Genomic DNA, 17,363 nt, shown 5'->3' on the forward strand with positions numbered 1-17,363 from the left:
GTTTTTCTAGGGGCCACACTGACCATTAGTTCACCATGACTTCATGTGTTCTGAAAGATGACACCCAGCCTAGTTGGTAGCAAATCTCAACTGATTGTGTATGACTGAAAGAATCATGTTTACGTAAACTTTGTTAGTATCTCCAAGCCTTTTGTATGTATTAATTTTTCCTGGAATAACAGCAGAGGTGATGGTTGGTATATGTGTAGAAAAGGTTCAATTTAAAATCACTCTTTTGCCTTAGAATATCCACCTTTAAAAAAATGTTACAAGATATGAAAAAAATTCATGAGAAACACTAGATGGAAATTAACAGCTGTTCTGAAGGAGGTGAGGCATATATTTCATTTTGTCATTATTTTATTATGTTATGACTGTGTAAAACTGATTCTAAAAAGTATGTTAGGTCTTTTTGATGTAAAAGAATGCTTTACCAAGCCTCTGCTATCTTGATCTAAGTGTCTTTTATGTCAAGTTCATGCTGATCTATGAGCAGTTAAAGAAAAACAGTGATTTGATGATCCACAAAGTGCCATTTACTGTACTGTGAGAGCATGCTTTATAACGTAAGCCCATTTTAAACATTAAAACTAATTAGAGTTGTAAAACTCTAATAATAGTGTATTTTAATCCACTGGTATGTTCACCTATGTGGAAAGGGGTGTGTTTTTCCAACCAAAGGTCCTAAGCTTGTCCTGAAGAATATTTGGATGGAACCAGGTAGGGGCCACTGTTCCTTCGTGTCCCTGAAATGCAATTGCTGGGACTATTAGCAGCCCACCAGCTGAGCTCATAAAGATGGCCAATTTCTAAGGAAACCAGAGTGTATGTGATACAGGGCCTTTTAGAGCACATCAACTCGACCTCATTTGGAAGCAAATACATAACTGGTAGAGCTCGCAGGGCACGGTCTGGCTCTTTCACATTTCAAATGGCTGTGTGGCCTCTGTTCTGCACCAGCGGGTCCTCAAAGCCGGCTCCCACAGATGAGACTGCTGCAGTCCAATATAGGGATTAGGAAAGCATGGAACACTGTAGCGACAGCAATTTTGAAGGCAGATGCCTTCCGTCTGCCTCCAGGTTGGGGATAGTGAAGCAGACAGCTGTGCAAAGTCCTTTGCCTTCACTTTGCCTCTTCCTTTTGCTCTGTGAGTGCACCCTGGAGGAGAAAGTGGGACTCTGTTTGCACCATGGAAGCTGGATTTCCAGTGATACGAAAGAGCTGGGAATTCTGACACCAAGTAGAGTGTGCCTTTAAATCTTAAGCTTAAGTTTATCTACTTATTTGTGAAAAGCTACTATGATGTATAGGAAATGCTGACGTTGGGCCTTCCTTTGGGTTCCTGGGTAGCTGGAGATGTGTTTGATGTTTGAGATCCGCTGTGCTTAGGAATAGAATCCTCTTAGCGTCCCTACCATACACTCAGATGAGGGATGATTGAAGTGTTGTGGCTGGCTGACATGCATTGCTTCCAGTTATGGGAGACTTCTTTTAAATAAAAAACATTTCAAAGCAAAATATCAAATATGCTTTAATAGGGAATTTTACACATCGATGAATGGAAGCTTTTGCTAAGATACTTCTGTTCAAAGGTATCTTTTGTTCAGAAAATTAAAGTTCTGAAGCTGATTGCTCTGTGTCATGACACTTTAAAGTACATAGGTCACCAATTTATCAATTTTCTATGAAATTCCTTTTTGCCATTTTATTGAGGAAAATGTAAGTGACAGAAGATCCCTTCACATGTGTCTGCAAAAATATCCCCCTTTGAAAGGAAAGCATACACATTCACACATGTGTGTTTAGAGCACACACACATACAGGCACTTGAGCTTGGGGAAAAGATCTAAAAAAAGTTAAATCCAGTAGAGATATTGCTTAATGAACATTCATGGAATAACTGTTCTGAAATAGAGCGTGACTAAATCTGTGAGACATAGCTTCATGTATTTACCCTAATCCCAGGAAAACAGACACTCAGAATCTCCGAAGGAAAACCTGTCATTCCTCCCAGTTTGATCAGGAATTCCCCACATTTCCTGGGTCTCAAGGGTGCCACGTCTTGTATTTTCAGAATTTCCATCTTCATTTTTGAAAATTTGCAATTTTCTAATTCTCCGTAATTTGATTCATGTCTTTAAGTATTTCTTGAATTCTAATTTATCTCCCTCTAAATTGGACAAAGCAGAAATTTAAGAGAATGAAAGATTTTTTTTTTTTAGAAATAGGATATATGTTGCTTGCTTCCAAAGTTTTTTGTTTTTTACCATGCTAAAATTAACCTTTGGCGGTGTAAATTCTGAGATAGAAGTTACAGAATATTTCCAAGATATCCAAATATTGCCATTCATTGTATTATTAATGTTTTTGTACAGATCTAATATAAAAACATTAACGTTCCATTTTATTTGGTTACTGGGAACATGGTGGATGTTAAAAGTGTTGAATAATTCCTGAGATGTTGGTGATCAGTGACCACCACGGTTTCCCTGATAGAAAATATGGCTAATGCATAGTGTTTAAGTGGACGAACCCAAGAAAGTCAGAGCCTTGATTTATCTTTGCTTAAGTGAAGGCGTTCGTGAACTGCCGCAGTTCCTGGACGTCCATGGAGTTAGGTTTGACCCTCAGCTGTCTTGTTGAGTAGCTGGGTAGACTTGCATCTGTTACTTAAACTCTGACTCTCAGTTTCATCATCTGTCAATTGGGAATAATGATTCTCAGAGCTTCCATTAGATTTGAACGTGCTCGATAAATATTATTTTCTTTACTGTGTAATTTAAAATACAACTCATCGTGATTCTGCCCAAGCCAAAAGTGAGTCCTTAAATACAGCGGGTGCTCAACACACTGTGGACAGGTATTGTTTATAGTTAGACTGAGTGAGACCAGAGCCATAGAGATCTTCATTTGTATGAACAGGGGTCATGAGGCAAATAAGGAGATAGACAACTTTGTGTACACCGTGAGGAAGGTCTGTTTCAGGGGGAGCAAATCCTGCAATCACTCTTTCTCCACGGAGGTGCCCCCCGTTCCCCACCCCCATTATGTTAGATGCAGCTTCTGTAAGAGTCACATCACTGTAACCCTGGGCACCAAACATGGGGAGAACCGGGGATGGGGCAGTCAGGAATCTGCTGGCATAGGGCAAATGAGCCAAACAGCGTCTATATCCACGTAGGTGGTATTTGGCAGTCTCCAGCATGTGTGAGGCAACTGATCAGCAGGCAGACAAATAGAGATCAAAGCATGAGTACTGACGGTTAGAGAAAAAAGTGGGGCAGGCACAGTGGTCCTTAGGCGAGGAACAGGTGCCATGCCCGGCCGCAGCTATGAGGTCATGAATTAGAGTGAACACAGGGGCAGAGAAAAAGTGGGCAGGGCAACAGAATTAAGGAGCCAACTACAGAGAGGCGTGAATGCCCACCGTGAGGTTCAAAAATCCTTACCAAAGGGGCAAAAAAAACTGTTCAGAGCTTGGCTGGCCTGGGGATCACGTGTGGGAAGAGCGAGTTGCATGTTGTAGGAGAGCATGTGTGTGTGTGTGTGTGTGTGTGTGTGTGTGTGTGCGTGCGCGCGCGTGTGCAGGAAGCGCAGACCACAAGAATCGCAAACACACACGAGTCGGGGTGGAAGCAATAAATAACCTAGTAGGAGGAGTTCCCTTAAGAACTTTCCCCTTTATTTTTGAGGCTGTTATTTGGGATTTGTTTCCTGATTTGATTGTTTCATGTCAGGACGCCTTCTGACTGTGTTTGTGCTTCTTTTTTGCTTCTATGTTGAATAGAATTTGTACCTCAAACCCCACATGGCTCAGAAATGGGCTTGTAAAGCACTTTGTATATCCTGGAAGCACGCGTCTTCTTTTCAATTGTTAAGACAACTTTCGAAGTAAGCTGAAGCATGATGCCACCTGTTACCTTTATCCTGAAGGAGTCTGGAGAAGAATGTAGTACATTAAGTATGCATTTCATAGGGTTCAGTAACCAGGGTGCACACATCCCAGGGAGATGGACATCAGACCGGTATGGGTAATGTTTTAAGCTACGTATCTGACCGATCATGTAAGAGTTATAGTAAACAACCTTCAATTCTCTGTGGCGTAACCCAGTAAATGTTTATTTCTTGTTCGTGAAAAGTCCAATGTGGTTTTTTCCTGGTCAGGCAGCTCTTGTGGGTGGCTCTTTCCTGAATGTGGCCCAGAACTCCAGCGTCCTTGTATTTGGTGGCTCCACTGCTGTCTGAAGAGTCCCCTGCTTCTGCTTGCCCTGTCTGGGTGAGGGGAGGGGAGTGGGAGACAGAGGCAGTGAGAAATGGAAGTTTGCTCTGTTTTATGGCCACACCTAAAAAAAAAAAGCATTCATGACTGTCGTCCACATCCCATCAGCGAGAAATCAATCATACGGTCTCACCTAGATGCAAAATATGCTGGGAAATGTAGTCTTTCCAGTGCAATAGGAAAATCAGTGGGTTGGAGCACATGTATTCTATCTGCTGCAACATCTATGAAGTTTAACCACCTCCACTCAAGTGACCGGGCATTGTTCTTTCCCGTTCCTGTCTGTGATTTCTCCCCTTCTGTCTGGGCTTCTTTTCTAAGGATGTCAGGAGCTATCACCTGGGATACCGGTAAAGCCAGTGGCTGTTCCCCATTCTCTCTGCTACTATTAAAAATAAATGCCATGGTGAACTGCCAGCATTATGGGGAATTTCCTTAGAATCCTTAAGTGCTCCCCTCCCATTTTGAAAAAGTAAACTCGCCATTAATGCATCTCCTTAATATGTAGTACTCCAAGTGGCAGAAATAACTCATCCTGGCAAAAGGAAATCACCCAGGAAATTACCAGAGGATATGACATGGATTATTTAGTGTAATGGCTGAAGGTGTTTTCAGTAAAATGCAGTGTATGCTGTGTTCCCTGATCCCATTTGTCCTCTTAAAATTAATTTCTGTAGTGTTTCACAGTTACCTGTTTAATTATTCATTCTGGATGTCATAGAGAATGATACAGTACTGTAAAATAAAGCCAATAAAACAAGTTTCTAATGCTAAGTATCGAAGCTGGAAAATATGACCATTACAAATAAGCAGGGATCTGTCTGCCGTTTTCATAAGTATTCTGCAAAGACAGGCCATGCAATGAGCAATAGTGTTGCTTGGATTAATTTGAAGATGTATGCATAAATATGCTCAGAGTTTTATAGCTTCCTTTTCCTAGTACAGTTTTACTTCACAGGAGTATGTGTGTCCCAGGTAAAATATTCACCTTGATCTTTCACGCCGCTGAGATCTGCCCTTGTCTTTGCGCTGCAGCGCTATGGGAGAGACCTGAGCTTTCGCAGATGGACAGACTGGTGCGAATCCTAGCTTTATGACATGCCATTTGCTGATTACCTTCTGTCTCTCAGGCTGTTTCCCATTTGTAGAATATACTTCCCAAAGTTGTACGTATTACACTGATATCAAACAAAACCTGAATTTAGCATGCTGACTTGCTCTCTCTTAAAAAAATGACTAATTTCTATGAATGATTTTTTGAGTTATAAATAAGATTGATTTCAAAGGATAAAACTATAAATAAGAATAGTGTGACAACTGTTATGACTTTATGAAGATTATTTAATGACATAAAGAAATTAATTCATTTTAAATATTTAACATTTTAAAAATCATTTAAACTAGTATGACATAAAATAGGGTGATTTCGAAACTAAATTTCTTTATTAAGATAGAGATGACCTGGATGCAATTAAATATTATCTCCTTTCAAATATGTCCAGGAATCATACTTCCACCAGGGGGAAAACTTGGAAATTAAGGCAAAGCCCTTGTGTATTAAAAACATAATAACAAAAATAATTTTAAAAATATCTATTACAAGGTTTGGAAGATAAAGTTGATGCCATCTCATAGAGCAAAAAAGAGAGAAGCATAGATCAGCCCAGGAGGTCACGTATCCTTAATATAAATTCTAAAAGGAGAGAAATGAGAAAATGGAAGGGAGGCAATCATCAATGAAATGATAGATTTTCTACAGCAGTGCGGAGACATGAATCTCCTCAAAGAGCCTAAAGTCTCTCTGAAAGGAAAGTCATCAAAAAGGTGTAAAAACCACAGGAGCACCCGATTTTCCATCAGCCCCACTGCAAAGACTCGGGAACAGTCCTTCCCAGCTTTGAGAGGCAGTGATTTTTCAGTGCAAAATTCCACACCCAGGCAGACCTTCAGTAAGCTGTGGAGTCAAAATAAAGACCATTGCAGGAATGCAAGAAAAAGCTAACCTTCCACTCACCTTTCTGAGGAAGTTACCCCAACATGTACTCTGGCCAAACGGTATAAGAACCATGGGAGATGAAAATTCGAGATATTAGAAATGTTGGAACTAATCCATAGAGTTCAACTACAGAAAAAATCCCCATGTTGTCATCCACAAATGAAAACTAGTCCTCAAGTCACACAGAAAGCATAGAACAGAGGTAGACAGAATGGAGATTGTTCATTTCAAAGAGAAAATAGCTAAGAAGCTAGAAGCTTTCACTGCAGGTGTTTTTTTTTTTTCTTCTCAGCAAGGCAAAAGAAAAGGTACTTTGGAAGCCAGAACAATCAAAAGAACAGATAGATAGAAAGGCAACTACCTCCACACCCCTCAAAAACAAAAATAAAACTTAAAAGTCTGTGAGAAAACTTGTCCCCACACCCCCAAAAATATATATATATATAAACAAAACAGACTATAGCATACTTCTGAATAGTTGATGGGATGTAAGAAAAATATGACAATAATGTTGGAATATTTTAATTTTAAATAACACAAAGGTAATAACATTGGGCTAAAGGAAAAAAAAATCAGAGTAAAAGAATAAAATATTTAACCCAGGAGATCACATGTCCTAGTGGCCCTGCCTCTGGGCTTGGCCCGGCCCTCCCTCCGGCTGCACTGCTGTCCACAACAATGCCTCCAATTTCTGGGACTTTCTGCCAGCGACTGTACAGACTCATGTCTGTTCTCTGCAGCTTATTTTAAACTCATTTTATTAGATTTTGGGGCATTCAGTAAACTAGTGCTGGCTGGCCTACAGGGTGCAAGAGCCTTGAAAAGATGGTTTGTTGAAATACAGGCTGTTTGCCTAGCGCCACTCATGGGACACAAAATATTCCTCTTCAGTTGGGGGAGAGAATCTTTCCTTCCTCCTCTTCCTTAAGCCAACCTCAGTGGAAGCCATGTCCCTGTTAAGTGTACCCTAAGCTGTGTTCATATGGTGCCCAAACAGTCATTTGGTGTTTAATAAATAATAATACAAATACAAAAAAAGAAATAATAAAAATACAAATAAAAAAATACAAAAGTGTTTATAAAATTGGCTATTAGCTTAAAAAGGAAAATGTGATATTTAATTAGAGTCCACCTTTAAGAGACATAGGGATCGAGAACGGGGAGGAAAATCCACAAATCAACCTCTCAGCAGCAGGGAGAATCTCCCGCTTTGAGTCAGTGCCAGAACGAGGGGGTGACATCCTTGCAACCCCCTCAAGTATGTATGTCACTGTTCTTCACTATCCCTCTCAGACCCCATTCCTAGTCTGCCCTATAGAGTAGAGAAATAATACATATTTTATATTTCAAATGTATTTTTTTTAATTTTAATAATTTTTATGCTATAGGAATAATGAAAGAAATTTAAAATTCCCAATAATTGCAAACAAGAGAAAAATACTATCAACAGATGTGAATCTTCAAATATAATTTTAAGAATTGAATTTCAAGATTGTTCCCAGTGACAAGTGAGAGCTTGAAGATGCTTTTCGTGTATTCACAAACTTTACTGTTTGCATATTATACATTCTTTTCTTCTTTTCCTGGCAAAGAATGTGCTATTCTGGTTGAATAATCTTGAGTTAATCAATTTGAGGATGTAAAGTCATAGCTGCACCTCCACTCGTTTACCTTGTGTTTTAATTTGGTATTTGTGTAGAAATAATCCTATGACACTATTGTAGGTATTTTTAAGCTTACTTTTATTTGTTGTCTTTGAATCTTTTAACATGATGAGACAGTTTTGTTGTAGCGTCCTTTACAAATCACCTTATATATGAGATGGATGAGAAATGGCAGCTAAGGGAGCCAGAAGATTAATTAGCATGCAGTTTAGAGGTACTACAATGGGCCACACTGGTGTTACAGACTAGGACGGTGCCTTCCAGAAAGGAACAAAATGTGCCAGACTACAATTAGCATTTGAATTTCTATTATTTAATCAATTAAAGAGAGAAGATTTGGTGGAAAATATTTCTTTTCCTCTGAGAAGTCAGCCAATACCCATCTGTCCTTCGAGCTGGGACAGTGGAGCTCAGTCCTCCTAGGGCCCATTGCTCGTCCTGCCGGAGCCCTCCCAGTCTGCCTCGTGACCCCTCTCTGCCCCCAGCCCCACCTTGTTTTCTGATTCCTTTTGTTCTGCAGCACTTTCTTTTCCTGATGGCATCTTAACAGCACCTTCTCAGAGGCTGGTGCCAGGTGCTCCACGCGTCCTTCTGTGGGACCAGTAAGCAGGGAGTGACCCTGGGCTCCTGGAGAAATTCATTTTATATAACATTCTAGGGCAAATGTCTATTAAAAATAGATAAGCAGAGCTAGCCATCTTCTCCAGCCGCTTTAACTTCTAAATATAATTAATCAAAAACTTTCTCTGAAATGTTCAGAGTTCTCTTCTCTTTTGTAATCTAGGTAATCATTAAGATTTCTTGATTCTCAGAATATTCCTGTTGGACACCTACTTTACTTGCAAAGTGATCTTAATCGTTTGTTTTGACTTCAAATCCAAATTGATTCTAAGTTTTCCTTTTTTCCCCAGAATTGTTTTATTTTTTAATCTCTGGGTTTTCAAGGTTTATTTGGTGTCCTTATAATCTTTCTTAATAGTGGAATATGCTTCATTATTCAGCGAGAGAGTTGCTATACCCTTTTATGGGTTGGTTCTTAAAGAGTAGAACTTTCAGAGTATATTTTCAGGTAATGAAGTTATTTAATTTAATCTTACAGTGAACAATTGTAAATAATCCTACTGTGCTTTTCTACATTTTCAAGTGGAGTTCATTTTCAAAGCATATTTCATTGTGTATTTGCGTTTCACAATAACAGGCTCAGCAAATTCAGCCACTAAAAGCCATTTAAATACATTTATATATTGAGATCTTGTACAATTTATATTTTTCATCTCTACACAGCAAGAGTAATATCTGATAGATAATAATATTTTATGATGCTTTCATGAACAAAAGTGTCATTCAAAAATAACTGCATGTCACCATACCCTAATAAAAGTGGGCTTAATGCATATATTTTTATTTACCTTTTTTATCAATTTTGACCTCTGACTAACCTCTACCAGTATTATTTTAAGCTAAAGCATATATTATTTATTAATTTATGTGTTTATCTATTGTATCATGTTTTATATATCTATGTGTACATTACTAATAAAGATATTCTGAAAAGGAAAATACTCAACAATAATAGCAATGTTGCATTGCTTTTACATGGCTCTTATAACTGCTGCCCTAATATATATATTTTCTTTTATCTTCTCAAAACCTTTTGAAATAAGTAGATTTGTAATCATGTACATTCATTTTAAGAACTGAGATACCATAGCAATAAATGCTATGCCAAAGTCACAAAGCCCAGTAAATTAACTACTAGAATTAACATAGTTTTCCTGAATCAGCTCAATAATGCTTCAAGTGCAGATAGCCAAGAGTAAGTATTTAAGTAACTAACACTTCCAGTTTAAGTGGGATGCGTGTGATACTTTTATGTGTAATGGTTCGGTAAACTGCGTGGCACACCCAGAAATGCCCCCAATTAAAATCAAACATATATTAGAAATATTTCATAATATGTAGGTTTTATTTTTTCTCTTGTGATCATTATCTCCTCTTTGAGAAATGGCCTCTAATAAAGATATTCATTTGGCCCCGGGATATGTGTACATTAAGGAAATAAAAACCTCAAGAGTTCTCCCTTCCCTATTATATCCATAAGATATGTGTCAGATATCCCTAGGGCCTTTCATATATTGGTCAGCTGTACACAGAGAATATTGTGAAAACTTCATGTAGTTTTGCAGTATAACTTTGTGATCCTTCAGAGCTATTATATCTTCTAGGACTTCCTTGTGCTTTATTGAAAGCTTCAGGGAAAATAAATGTCTTTCTAGACCCAGAACTTGAAATGACAGTGGACTCCAGAGATCAAGGTTATCAAAACACAAGTTCTGTGTTACGGCTTCTGTTTATCTGCAGGAGAGCTGCCACGGTGAAAGGGGTTGTTGTTATTTTTAAAGTATTGAATTATCTGGAAGAGGAATTTCTTATCAGTACAGATTATTTTTGCTTCCAATTCTAAATGTTGACCTTGTTTTTGATATCATCTCTGTCGTTTGACAGTTATTAGCTTAGAGACGATTGCTGGAAAATAACCTCCAAACTTTGTATACAAGGGTGTTCCTGGGGTGTCTGGCTGTGCATTTGCTTTCAAAGAGGAAAGAAAAGAGGTTAAATGATGAGAAGGGAAAACAGACAGACACTGTACTCATCAGAATACACTGTCTTGCTTTCCAAGTATCCACTTTCAGGGTTTCCAGTGTTTTGTATTTACTCTATTTCACTTTCCTCAAATCTTCCCAGTTTGAGGCGCTCCCTTTGTTCCTCTGAACAACAGTGGGGTAACTGTGTCAGTGCCATGAGGACTGTTCTGTTTTAGATGTGGTAAAAGGAAAATCTGACCATATACAGATTTCCTCATCTTTATGCCACTCTTACAGAAAAGTGAGATCATGTTATTGAGGCTCTATCCCCTCTGGTACATAATTCAGATGTCTTAAATATCTCACTTAATTCAAGGGCTTATTATACTCCTTCATACTACATATCATAACCCAAATAAAATATAATGCTAAATATAATAACTGTGTTATAGTGAAGGTATCAAAATTCTTTTTTTCTTTTTCACTGCGACATAGCAAAGGGAACAAGGTCAGGTGGATAGTGGTTAGCAGGATTTAGGTGTTTAGAGCGCTGACACCACAGTGCGGTGAGAAGAGCCTTGGGTTTCCTTTGGGCTCTCACGGCCCTGGGTTTGAGATCAAGCCTTAATGGTTATTAGCCGTGTGGTTGTGGTTAAGTTAGTTAATCTCCTTGAGCCTCATATGGCTCATTTCTGAAGGTGGCCTATTACTCACTTTCAAATTTATTTGCCTCATTAATTGAGAAAATGTACTTAAAATGCTCAGCACAAGACCATAACACAGTAAATATCAGTATCAGCTCAATAATGTTAATTCCTTTCCTTTTCTTGATTATAAAATTTATAGAATATTAATAAACATATTTGTATTTGTGTGTATATGTATATGTGTGTGCACACATGTGGCATACATGTTTGTATATGTGCACATACATGTGTGTTTCCATGTGCATATATGTATATACATATGTATGTACATGCATATAATACTCAGAATATTTTGACTGACCTGTAGCATATTTCTTTGAAGTTTCTTGTTTAATCTTAAAAATCCATGTGTATTTTGTATTTCATGCATTACTATATGTTTTAATATTAAAATAATGTCTTCACATTCACTGCATGTGGAAGGAATATTGTCCACTCCAAAAGATACTCAGTATTGATTTTGTGGTTCATTGTGCCTTTTGCTACCAATGTATATCCAAGGAAAAGGGTCACTCATGCCAGTTTTCAAATCATAACATTAAATGATATTTTGAGAATTACTTATGTTTTTAGAATAAATAAGCACAGAATTTTTTAAAAAGATGTAAGGACTAAAGATGTAAGGATGCGACTGCGAGCCACATGATCCCTACATGCCTCTTACAGACACTTAAATTATCCCATAGGTAGTGAGTTTTTATAGGATCAGATTCACAATCATAAAAAGAAATTAAATCTGTTTTACTCCTGCCAACTTTTCCAGGATGGGCTTTGTGAAAAGTTTCTTTATGAAGTTAAAAGTTCTCCATATATTATTCAGTGACACATTACAGCCTTGCAGAAATATTTTTTATCTACAGTTTTTATAATCCTCAGTTTATCAGTTGTTCATTTTACCCTCCTACTCCCGTCCGTAAGGGATGACTTTGGGTGCAGCTGATCTCAGTGAACCTACAGAGTATTCTAAAGGGTAAGTCACATATTTAGAATATATGATAAATGTTCCTGCTCAAAAAGATGCCATCTTAGCCCCTAGCCCAATTTAATTACTGGTCTTGACTTATTTATGTGGATCGGTACAATATGTGTATCACCTTTTTGTCGTTGAAAATTTAGAAGCTGCCGAGTGTTTTGTCCATGCCGCTGGCCTTGGTCAGTGGACAGTCTGCGAGCTGTGACACACGTAATCTGAGGAATTATTGCTGCAAGCACGTGAAGTCATGGCAGGACAAAGGGGGTCTTCAGGGACCTCGGTGGCAATTACAGTTACAGCTCCAAGTCTTCTATTTTCATAATGTTGTCAATGTTGGCCAATATATCAGTAAAACCACCAGTCAGACTATACCCTTGGCAAAGTATGACACAGCAAGCATAATTACAAAGGAGAATTTTAGAAAGACACTCCAGAGTCCTTTGTGCTAAGTGCCTAAAGGGGGATTTCCTGCTGGCCTGGGCGTGGGTGAGTCTCATGCCTCCAGACTCCCTAGAAGCTCTCTTTACTCATGAGCTATATTGCAAAATTTATACATCTTTACATAAGACAAAGGCTACATACATCCAATTATGAAAATGCTGCTTATAAATAAAATTAGGGAATAACCCACCTGTTTCCCCTGGAAATCTCACATTCAGGTTTCAACAAGATTTGATGAGGCTGATCACTCAGTATTTATTTTTTAGTTAAGTATTAGAGGAAATACATCTAATTTATTATCAGCCTGCTTACTTGAAAATAGTGCTAATATTGATAATATTTGAGCATTCGATTTAAAAGATTACTGCAGAGCTGTGACACACCCGTAGGGGACCAGACATGCAGTCCAGCGAAGGCAGGTTTCACAGAGGATGTGCTTTGCTGCTCCAGGTGGGCTCTTAGTAACTCTTCGCTGTTTCAAAAGAAGTTTCAAAAGCTTCTGGGTACACAAAGTGGCAGGTTCCTCACGGTCACTCTCTGTAGCAAGGACAGCAGGGACTGGGGAGGCTGTATTGTCACAGACAAGCAAGTGCCTGACCTCACCTTCTATCATCGGCTTTTAGAATTCTTTTAGTTCTCATTTTGGCACCTACTAGGAATAAGACACAAACTTTGCATTCAGCATTCTTATGCTCTCGGTAAGAAGCACAGACGTATAAAGGCATTATTAAAGTAGAGTGATATACAGTAGAGCAGTTTTCCCTTAAAATACCAGGACATAATTCACATACAGAAAAATGGAAAAATTCTATGTTTAGAAATTGCTGAGTAGAGAAAATGAGGAAAGAAATTCTGATGGTATCATTCTGAAGCATGAGAGGGTGTATGCTGTCTGCAAATTTTGGAGTTTATAAAGTGTTTTCAAACACATTACATGCTTTAGTCTTTCACCGGCCTTGTGTTATAAGCGTATCAAGATAAGTTAAATGACTTATACAAAGTCACTCAGATAATGTGTCAAACTAATTTGAATTAGTTCATTTTTCCTTTACACAAAACAATATTTACTGAATATTAAAAAATAAAAATAAACTTTAAGTGCTTACTTCAAAGCAGCATTCCTGAAATGTTTTTCATCATCACTCCACCTAAGGAGCCTTTATAGACTTTTTAAAAATCCCTAGGGAATTTTAATACCTCAGATATACTGTATATCTGTTTGGAGGGTCACAAATCATTACAAAAGCTAAGATTTTTTCTATCTCTTTCCCAAAAACCAAGGTTTGACCCCTTAAAGGTGATATCCACCCCAGTGAGGATACATGCCTTAGAAACATTCTTCTAAATGATAAAGATATAAAAATGAATAGGATATGGTCCCTGAGTCACCTCAATGACTAATGAATGAGGCCATGTAAGCAAACAGTTTCAGTGGAGTTCTGAAATCACCAGCAGAAGAAGGTGCAAGGTCTTTAGCAGCAGTTAGGAGAGGCTTGATAGACTCCTTTCACGGTTAAGACTCTAGGAGGAGCCTGTGACTGCCGGGCGGCAGAAGGGAAAGGGACGTGGCAGACAGGCAAGAACCACATGTTGTAAGGCAGAGTGTGAAACCATGTGGCCAGTTTTGGGGTCTGCAAAACACAAGAGGAAAGGAGAGGAGTGGAGAGGTGTCAGGACCATGTCATACACTGGGAGTCTAACCCTTGTCATGACAGCATTTGAGGGGTGACACGATCAGTGTGAAATCACTGGGGTGTTTCACGCCCTGCTCACGGTGGCCGAGGGAAGCCGGTGAGTTTCTGTAACAGCCTCCCAGAGTCTGGGAGCTCATCTACGTGGTCTGTCATATCCCACTGTCTCTACAACAGCCTTCCCATAGTAGCTTAGAAATGCACTCTCGGTTACCCATGAAAACATCTCAGGGCAGTGTGTAGCCATCATGCTTTACCTGTACTGGCAGGTGATATGGTGTGTCAAGCACTAGAACAATTGTGTTGTGGATATGGTTTCATCTAGTCCAGATAGTGTTTCTGGGAGGTTATCGCTGTTATTATGCCCACTTTACATGTGAAAACACAAAACAAGCAAGCAAAAACAACCAGCCACCTATGACTTAAACAGGCCAAGTAATTTTCTCAAGTACCTGAAGTTACTGAGTGGTAAGTTTGAGATCATTCCCCAGCTCGTACACACCTGCTAACATTCTGCTTTCTGTATCATTATTTTCTGCCAATATTCTTGTCTGGGTCTCTTTGGGCCACAGTAATAAAATACCATAGACTGGCTTATAAACAACAGAAACTTATTTCTCACAGCTCTGGCAAGGCAAGGAAGGTTTGGTGTCTGGGAGGGGTGGCTTCCGAGAAGGCCATCTCTTTGCTGGGAGCTCATGTGGCAGGAGGGACCCAGGTCTCCCTCAGGTCTTCTGATGAAGGCACCGACCCCACCCATGAGGGCTCCACCTTCCTGGCCTGATCCCCTCCCAAACCATCACCTTGGGAGTGAGGATTTCAGCGTATGGATGTGGAGGGCAACACAAACATTCAGGCTATAGCAGTCCTTACAACATTAAACAAATAATTATCTACTTTAACAATTGATAATATTTCTAAATTCTTTCTAATTATTAATATCTTTATTTTAGTTCACTTTTCATTAAGCTAGAACTAAAGAATATTCCTGACCCATGTGTAATGCGTGTCTGTTCAAGGAATGGGAAGAATAAGACATGAATATATTTGTTGTCTGACTACTGCGTGCCAGACCCTCTGCGGGCCCCTTCCCTGTCCTCTCATTTCTGTCCGCTTGCCCTGTTAGGTGGCACTGGGACACTCAGATAATTGCGTGAGGAACCTGGGACTTGGAGATTTATAGTTCTTCCTGCATACCACAGTGTTTATATGTGCAAAAGAAAAATGTTTACCTTTAGCACTCGAGAGTTCAAAAAAGTGAATCATTTGTGAATTAGATTATAATGTCATAAGCAGGAAATCTCAGGAAGCAATATCAAAAATGAAACCCTGAGCAATCTTAAATTCCAGCCTAAGAATTAGAAATGAATCCCAAATGCCAACCCAATTATCTTTATAAATGGGAGAAAACAGAGGTTTAGACAGTGTCATATAAATGAATAGTCCAAGAATATGATCATATGTAGTTTTTAAAAGCTTTTGGGTGGGTGGGTATATTCTAAAAGCAACATGTGCTTATATTGGAATATTTAAATGACAAATATTCCGTTAATTATTTACAAAGAACAGAGTGTAATGAAATTAGATTCACATTCTCTTCCTTTTTGCACTTCACACAATATTCTGGGAATAAAGAATACATGTATTTGTTCACATTTCAATTTGGAAAAGTCTATATTCCTATTTAAAACTATATATAAAAATAAATTCCAGGTGGATTAAAGACCTAAATTTAAATGTAACATCTCCCTTAAGAGCAATAGTATCAAAGTACTGGAAGAAAATATAGGATATGATGTTCCATATTCTTTGAGTAACAAAGGCCTCCTTTAAGCACCCCGAGAAACCCAATTTAAAACTTGAAAATAAAAAAAGTAAGTATAAGAAAAATTAAAGTAAAAGTATGACTGAAAAGAAATATTTGCAACATGAGTGAAAGATAAGGTTAATGTACCTAATATGCGAAGAAACAATACAGATAAATAAATAAAAGGTAAACAATCCCATAGAAAAATGAGCCAAGGCTACGATCAGGTAATAGTGAATAATGGTGAACATATTTTTAAAAAATATCTCATACTAGTGATCCAGGAAGTGCAAAGTGTCAGTTATAAACCTGACAGAAAGAATGACAATATCCAATGTCGTTAAAGATGGAAAGAAAAAGCAAGCTCTCCCTTTTCACGATTTGAGAGATTAAAAGGAAATTCCGTGTATGCGTGAGTGTATATATTTGAAGTGTTATTAAAATTTGAATATAATAAATGTCTATCTTTAGATAAAAAATAGTAAAGTGATGGGCTTTACATGTGAACAAAATTTGAATATAATAAATGTCTATCTTTAGATAAAAAATAGTAAAGTGATGGGCTTTACATGTGAACAATATCTAGAATTTTTTAAAGATCATGTCACGCTCTTAACCTCATCTTTCTTTTCCTTACCTTGGGACTTGATGTATTAAAGAGCTCGGTTCAGTCGCTCTTAACCCTTCCAGACTTGCAAAGAGGATTTAGCCTGGTTCATAGTTAACATCTGAAACCACCATCCTCAGGACCTAAGGGCATTATAACTGCATTGATGGTTCCATTATCACAGCTTGGCCATGCCAGGCTTTATATGGTTGCTAAGTAATCAAGTGTCAAGTGTTGTTCTTGAGGATAAAGGACAAAATATTTTTTAAGATTAAAGGCAAGTTTTATGAAAAAGCGAAGTCTACCTTTTTCCACAGTATCCTCTTTCTAAAATACTACCATGTTTTAATATTTTATTCATGAGACAAATTCTTACAAATATTCTGTCATTTCTTTAGTAACATTACCTTGGAAACCATTCACATTTAGGGCAAGCAGTTCTAACAAACATAAAAGGATTTTTTAATGTTCTTAAAGTCCACATAGAATTAAGGGAAACATACAGACCTAATGTTGAATCTCATGAGCACATGACTGTCCTGCTACCAACTTCTTCTGATTGGAAAATAAACATCCTGTTAATAATATATTTACTTCACACATAACAACTAT

General features: G+C 38.1%; 1 protein-coding gene across 2 annotated transcripts in view; it reads left to right on the plus strand.

Annotated features, from left to right (window-relative positions):
* The window catches only part of PDZRN4 (PDZ domain containing ring finger 4), a 447,294-nt gene that overhangs the window by 60,724 nt on the left and 369,207 nt on the right, over positions 1-17,363 (plus strand). The gene's annotated exons all lie outside the window — the stretch shown is intronic.

This window comes from Manis pentadactyla, chromosome 14 (genome assembly GCF_030020395.1).
Source record: "Manis pentadactyla isolate mManPen7 chromosome 14, mManPen7.hap1, whole genome shotgun sequence".
Lineage (NCBI taxonomy): Eukaryota > Metazoa > Chordata > Mammalia > Pholidota > Manidae > Manis > Manis pentadactyla.